Below are 7,913 nucleotides of genomic sequence, written 5' to 3' on the forward strand. Positions count from 1 at the left end.
CCCAGATCGAAACTGGGTGATGTCAACAGGCCCTGGGCGCAGTTCTCTTGCTGCGGTGCACTGCGACAGGTTGGCCGCTCGTCCAGGTGCCTGCAATGCTGGAATGAGATCACATGCTTGGAACTGGGTGCAGGTGTGCAACTCCAGTTGGCTGTTGGGGGGAATCCAATATCATCAAGCACAGGCACAAGGCATGCCGTGCGGGGCTGTTATGCGGGGCTTTGCACAGCACATTACTCTTTATGATCCAGACTACTAGCCAGGACGGTATCTTGGATCTTGCATACCCAGTCAGGGAGCCATGTGTAATCCTGCACCGGCAGGTGTATCCTCCACCCACGATCCCCATGCCATGCATACAGGTACGTACCAAGCCTTAGCTGTGCTGCCATCATCACCTTGCGTGGCATGCAGGCTCAGCCACCGGCTGGGAGTCCATGCATACCGTTTGAGTTTGCGGCTGTGGAACTGCAAGATGGTCATGGTCCAACAGACATGCAGGGAGCTGGATGGATGATACAACCAGCTGCAATCGGGTTTCTTTCCCTTTAATAGGAGCCAGAATATTGTATTGGGCTGGAGAAAGCGTCTGGTTGCTTGGGGTTCTCCAGATTGCATCTACATACTGCCAGGCCGCACTAGGGCTCCTTACATAAGGAGCGTGTGTAAGGGGGCAAGTGCAAACATGCTCTCGCGTCAACGAAATGTATGTATGCATGCGGCGGCCTTGATGATGCCGCATTCATGCAGAAGTAGCGGCTAATTAGGAGCGAGCAGGACTGAGGCCTGCTGCACGGGCACAGCTGGGTGTGGCGGTGTACGCTGTGCGTGAAACATGACGCCTGTGCCTGTGCCTGTGTGTGTAAGAGTGTGTAAGTGGGTGTGCGTGATGTTGTGTAAGGCTAGGGCGCCGGAGAGCGGATGCTGGGGCGTGCTGTGCCTAGCTTCGACATCATGGTGTAGTGGAATCACATCTGTCTCACACACAGGAGGTCCCCAGATCGAAACTGGGTGATGTCAACAGGCCCTGGGCGAAGTCCTCTTGCTGCGGTGCACTGCGACAGGTTGGCCGCTCGTCCAGGTGCCTGCAATGCTGGAATGAGATCACATGCTTGGAACTGGGTGCAGGTGTGCAACTCCAGTTGGCTGTTGGGGGGAATCCAATATCATCAAGCACAGGCACAAGGCATGCCGTGCGGGGCTGTTATGCGGGGCTTTGCACAGCACATTACTCTTTATGATCCAGACTACTAGCCAGGACGGTATCTTGGATCTTGCATACCCAGTCAGGGTGTAGCAGTCGCTCACCTGACGGGAGGACTGACAGAGCGGAAGCGTGGAGTTATTAGTCCTCGTCGATGTAGGAAGAAGTCCAACCAAGCGGCAAGCACTAGCGTACATAAGATGTGTATGTAACGGTTAGAGACGGCGGCAGCGGAGTCTTGAACTCCGAACACCTAGTAATGTGATACGTCAGTGTCTGGCCAGAACACCCCGCCCGGGTAGCTTATATCTCGGNCTACCTGCCGGATAATCTCTACTACGGACCTTGCCGTACTAGGATAATGTTGGTGGGGCCCGGGGCCCCATCCCGTTAGATTCGCTTACTAACAGCTGCCCAGTTCGCGACATGTGACGAAACTCGGAACATGTACGAAACTTGAGTCAGATCGTTTAACAAATTAACAGTTATTGTTAAAAGTAGTCGTTAAAATATTCTAAGGGAAATGTAGCTTGCTACAGTCTCCCCCCTCTGAAGCGAACCGTCCCGGGAGCGTCACTTCTTCTTAGAAGATTTCCGTCCTTTGGGTTTTTCCAGGGCTTGAGGGTGTTTCTTAGACGCCAGTTGGTGTTCATATTCGTCGATGGATTCAGCCAAGGGGGTAGACTGGCGAAGGGATTCCTCTGGTTCATAGGTATTATGACTAGAGTCGTAACCTTCCCATTTAATCAAATACTCTCGACATGTTTTTCCACGTCCCCCTCGGACTGAAACATCACGATGGTCGACAATGGCTTCGACCATAAAATATGGCTCACCCTCAATGACGAGTGGCGCCGGTGGCTGTCGCTTAACGTCTTCTTTGTACAATTTCAACAAAGAGACGTGGAAGACCGGGTGTAGGCAGGAGGCCGCCGGTAAGTCCAGTTTTACCGCAGCTTCGCCCACGCGAGCGACAACCGTGTATGGGCCGATGAACTTAGGCATCAGCTTCTTGGTTCCAGGGGTTTTTAATGTAATATTTTTGGTAGATAACAGCACTTTCTGCCCAACCTCGTAACGCACGGGACGCCTATGCATGTCGGCGTCGTCCTTTTGGACTTGTTGCGCAGCCAAGAGACACTTTTTAGCTTTGCTTATACGCTCACGAAGCATCGCTTCTTGCTTCTGAGCGGCAGGCACCTTAGTTTTGAGGTGAAGGTCAACCGGCACACGTGGTTGTCGAACACCATTCAGGGAAAACGGAGTTGTCCCCGTTGCCTTCTGTTTTGAGTTGTTTATGACAAACTCAATCAGTGGCAAATGCTCATCCCAATCATCTTGAGTGGGTGATATGTAGTGCCTGAGTGTCTCTTCCAGAACGCGATTCATGCGTTCCGTTTGCCCGTCTGTTTGCGGGTGAAAAGCTGTGCTCATATAGAGGTGGGTGCCCAACAGGCGAAATGTTTCCTTCCAGAAATTACTTGTGAAGCGAGAGTCCCGGTCTGAAATAATGTTCTTTGGAAGGCCGTGCTGCCTGAAGACGGTAGCCACAAAGAGGCGGGCTACATCCTCAGCTGTAGCGGTTGTGTGTGTGGGAGCAAAGTGTGTCATTTTGCTCAGCCGGTCCACGAACACTACAATCGCATCGTGCCCATTGCGGGATGTCGGTAGCTGCGTAACCAAATCCATTGTCACGCTTTCCCACACCTCCGTTGGAATGGGAAGGGGCTGCAGTAATCCACCCGGCTTAGCATTTGTTGGTTTGTTACGCTGACATTGGGGACATGATTTGACGTGTTCTTTAACGTCAGAGTCAAGCCCTGGCCACCAATATGATTGTGCGATCGCTTGTTTGGTGCGGTCTATACCGCGGTGGCCTGCGTAAGGGACATCATGATACTCGGTCAAGATGGCTCTTCGCAGTTCAGCGTTTTGAGGGACATAGATCTGGTTTCCCCGATACCAGAATCCATTCCTTCGTTTTAACTGCAGCTGGCCTACTCTTGATTTAGCAAGGTTTGGATCACCGTCGTACCCGATTTTGATTCGGTGTCCCAAGTTCGTTCGCCAGGGAGCCCGTAAGCACATTAGCCCCGTGTCGTGAACCGGACTAATAAGGTCTGCGACATTAATCCGTCCGGGTCGGTACTCCAAAGTGAACTGNAATCGAGACAATCGTTCCACCAATCGAGCTGCTTTTCGGGAAAGTTTATCGGCGCTTTTCTGCTCTTGCAGATAGACCAAAGGTTGATGGTCCATTACTAGGGTGACATGACTCGCACCTTCCAAGTAACAACGCCATTCTTCCATTGCCAGGACTGTGCCCAAGCATTCTTGGTCTGTGGTGGAATAATTGTATTCCGCGCTGCTGAATTTAGAACTCGTATAAGCAACTGGATCCCGTCGTCTTGTAACAAGACAGCGCCAGTGCCATGCAGCGACGCGTCAGACCAAACTACGAAGGGTTTGTCAAGCTCGGGGAGTTTTAATACTGGTGCGTTTGTCAAGGCATCTTTCACACCCTGAAAGGCAGTATCACACTCCTTTGTCCAGTGGAAGGGCACTTTCGCACTTGTTAGGGTTGTGAGGGGGGCCACGAGAGAGGAATAACCCTGGATGAACCTCCGAAAATAATTGGCTAAGCCAAGAAACGCGCGCAATTTAGAGGCGTCGGTTGGTATCGGCCATTCTTTAACAACTTTAACTTTGCGCTCGTCGACTTTCAAGCCGTCACGGCTGACTACGTGGCCCAGGAAGTGCAGTTCGGTCCGGTTGAACTGACACTTAGACATCTTTGCCTTGAATTCGTGCTTTCTAAGCAAGGACAACACCAACCTTAGGTGTTGTTCATGCTCGGCCTTGGTCTTACTAAAGACCAGAATGTCGTCCAAGTACACCAGCACAAATTTGCCAATGTGTTCGGCGAAGATCCGATTCATCACCGCTTGGAACGTAGCAGGGGCGTTTGTGAGTCCAAAGCACAGCACTTTGAACTGGTATTGGCCCATTCCCGGAGTGATAAAGGCCGTTTTCGCAACATCCTCTGGTGTAATGCGAATTTGGTTGTAGCCCTGCTGTAAGTCCAGGGAACTAAATATCTTAGCCCCTTGGAGTTGATCGAAGAGGTCAGTAATGTTTGGCATAGGATACCGCCGCTTGATCGTGATTTTGTTTAACGCACGGTAATCCAAGACCATGCGAAGGCCCTGACCGTTAGCTTTTTCCACAAAGATAACGGGCGCACCATAAGGAGAAGTAGAGGGTTCTATGTAGCCCTTACTCAACAATTCGGTGACTTCTTTACGGACCTCTTGGCGCTCTAATTGAGTCAACCGGTACGATCGTTTAGCGGGCGGTACAGCCCCTTCCACTAGTGGAATCGTATGACCTACTTCGCGATCTGGAGGAAGGCCTTTGAGCTCTTCGAATACGTCCTTGTATTCGTCAAGCAACCCTTGCAATGTTGCTTCGGGGATTATGTCGGCGTCGGGAGGAAGTGACTCCGCAGACGCCGAGGATTCAGAAATGAGCTCAGATTGCACAAGCATTAAATAGCTTCGTGCGCCTTTGGCAATCCTCCGTGCAGCTGCTTTAGCTGACATCGTTTCCACCGTACTCGTAGCATAGAGAGTGGCGGTAACGTAATTCATGATGGCAATACCATCTACGTGATCGTCGTCGTCTGCTGAAGACCAAAAGGAAGGCCTCAGGACAACAGTATCGCCGGTAGCTTTCCGTACTGTAAGCGTGTGTGATTCCCAACACATTTTCGCTTTCTTGCGCTCCAACCAGTCATCAGCGAGAATAATTTCAACGCCTGGAACACCTTGCTTTAAAACAAGTAGTGTGACTGTTTCATGAAAGGAGCCTATACGGAGCTTAGCGGTAATCGAGCCATTGATAAGCTCATGAGTTCCGTTCGCGACGCGAACAGTAGAGATAGTGCAAGGACGGACAGAAAGAGCCATCCTGCAGACAGCTTCAAGAGAAATGAAGCCGTCGGCAACCCGGCCGCAATTGGCACCGGAGTCGGCAAGAACTTTGCACGCCGTTTGACACAAGCGAGCATCAAAAAGCATAGTGCGGCCATTGCTATCCAAGCTGTTAAGCTGCACCGATTTGGACGGCGGGTCATACCAAAGCTGTAATGGCCAAGGGATGCCCGGCAAGTCCGAACGCGTTCCAACGTCTACTGGTTGGGAGAACAACTGTGTTCCAACAGCATAAGTTTTGAGTAGCTGGTATCCAGCGGAACGCATAAGACACTCGACTTGAGTCCATTTAGGAATGGCGAACACCGCAGAAGTCGTTTTAGGATTTTTTAGCTTACAGCGGTGGTAATGTTGCTGCCATTCTTTAATATGAGTGTATGGGGGATTGATCCAAACAAACTCGCCAGAGACGTCCGTATCAAAGAACGAGTTGGATGGAGAGGCAAAGCGTGAACAGAGACTGTTGTCGCCCGAGTCGTTACAAGCGGCATCGAACGTAAATTGACGCCCAAGTTCGTTCTCAACCCTTCGAAATTCATCACGAAGGAACATCCGATCACATATCAACGGATCGCAAACGGGCGGAACAACAGAGTCCCTAATCTTCAAGTCAGGCTCGGCAGAAGAGACTTTGTCTACACGTGCTACCGCCTGCTTGCAAAACACCCCCTCGCGCTTGCCAGCGTCCTAATTAGCCGGTCGGTTCGCGTTTAGACTAGCCGTCTTCTCCTGCAGTCGGGCCATCTGCTCCTGCAGGTGGCGAAGGCAGTCCTTCTTGTGCTCTTCCCAAGTCTGGTTCGCCGGTTTGAGGCGAGAGCACATCCGACACTTGAGAGGAGTACCGGACGTTGACGTCCGCGGTTTCTTCGCACGAACCGTTTCCCAGGCCTGTTTGGAAGGGGACCGAGGGCGAGATTGCTTAGGGCGAGAGGAGGAAGTAAACTTAGACGGGCCAGCTTGCGTAGTAACTACAGCAAGCTGTGCTTTGTCCTTTCCGGCTTTCCACTGAACCTCCTGACCACTAGCATACAGGATTAGCTTCTCTAAATCCTGCCAGTCTTTGCCCTCATCGTCGGTAGCGCAGCGACCGCGCAGTGCAGGAACTAAGCCCTTGATATACCAAGAGATTTGATCCGCAACACTCATATCATTCGCTTCGCAAACAATATCGTAAAAGCGCTGCGTATACTCCGGTACGGACTCGTCTATTTTCATATCGTACTCGTGCGCGTGCAAACGATCGCGTGCGGCCATCGCGGTGTCGCGCTTTGCATCCCCATATTGTAACAGGAATTTATCACGCAACAAATCGCGGGTAAGTGGTTGCGCGCCGGACTTGTGCTTAAGGAAAAGATCTGCGGCCCACTCCTGAGCCTTGCCCGTAAGCCAAAACATAAAGTGCTCAAGCGGGTCCATTTGCGACAAGTCAAAATATTGCATAAGGAGCGCGAACCATGTCTTAGTATTAGTAATTTGCGAATCCTTCTTTCCACTAAAACGAGGTGGTGCAAGGATACGCTTATTTACCTCGGAGGGACGAGCAGACTTGGAAGGAGGGGCCGCCGAGCCGGAAGGACCACCGGCTTGTTTGGCGATGCCCTCGCCCCAGAGCTGCTTGACCTCTTCCAAACGGACTTCGGGAGTAAGGTGGCGCTGCAGAAGCGCCTGGAAAGCGCAATTCTGCAGCATATCCACGTCAAGAAACGCGGCCAGCTTGCTGTCCAGCGTCTCGCAGATGCCATCAATAATTATCGTCTTACGCCGAGTGTCCGACGTACTCGGAGGCGGCGATGTAGGTGACAAATCCCGAAGCTGCGCTTGGACATCCTTCAGGGCGGAGGTTATTTCGCCCAAGCGCTCGCCGTATTCGGCGAGAATGCCGTGAACCTCTCCCTTAAAGGAAGATAATTCCGCTTGAAGAGCGGGGACTTGATTATCGCGAGCCGCGCGAAGCATTTCCTGGACCTGCGCGGCTGCCGCAGCCTGCGCTGGCGTACGCGCCGGAAGCCCGCCCGTAGAAGGCGAGGCCCGCTGTGCGGTCTCCGAAGGCGATTCCGCCGGAGAATCAACATCCATCTGTGGACAATTATCAGGAATATTATTAATATGATGTTCCTTATTGGGAATAGCCAAAGGGTGTTCGTCTTCGTCGTCGGACTCAGTAGCCTCGGGCGCAGTAGGGTCCTGTTCCTGAAGGGATGCTTCGCGGTACCTTTCATACAATTTTTGAAGCTTAAGGAATTTAGTCAAACGCCTTAGAGCGGCCTTATTGTAGCGCATCGCGTCAAGGAGGATCGAACTTGACCCTCGATACCAATGTAGCAGTCGCTCACCTGACGGGAGGACTGACAGAGCGGAAGCGTGGAGTTATTAGTCCTCGTCGTTGTAGGAAGAAGTCCAACCAAGCGGCAAGCACTAGCGTACATAAGATGTGTACGTAACGGTTAGAGACGGCGGCAGCGGAGTCTTGAACTCCGAACACCTAGTAATGTGATACGTCAGTGTCTGGCCAGAACACCCCGCCCGGGCAGCTTATATCTCGGCCTACCTGCCGGATAATCTCTACTACGGACCTTGCCGTACTAGGATAATGTTGGTGGGGCCCGGGGCCCCATCCCGTTAGATTCGCTTACGAACAGCTGCCCAGTTCGCAACATGTGACGAAACTCGGAACATGTACGAAACTTGAGTCAGATCGTTTAACAAATTAACAGTTA

The sequence above is a fragment of the Volvox carteri genome (genome assembly GCF_000143455.1).
Source record: "Volvox carteri f. nagariensis unplaced genomic scaffold VOLCAscaffold_75, whole genome shotgun sequence".
In the NCBI taxonomy this organism is placed as follows: Eukaryota; Viridiplantae; Chlorophyta; class Chlorophyceae; order Chlamydomonadales; family Volvocaceae; genus Volvox; species Volvox carteri.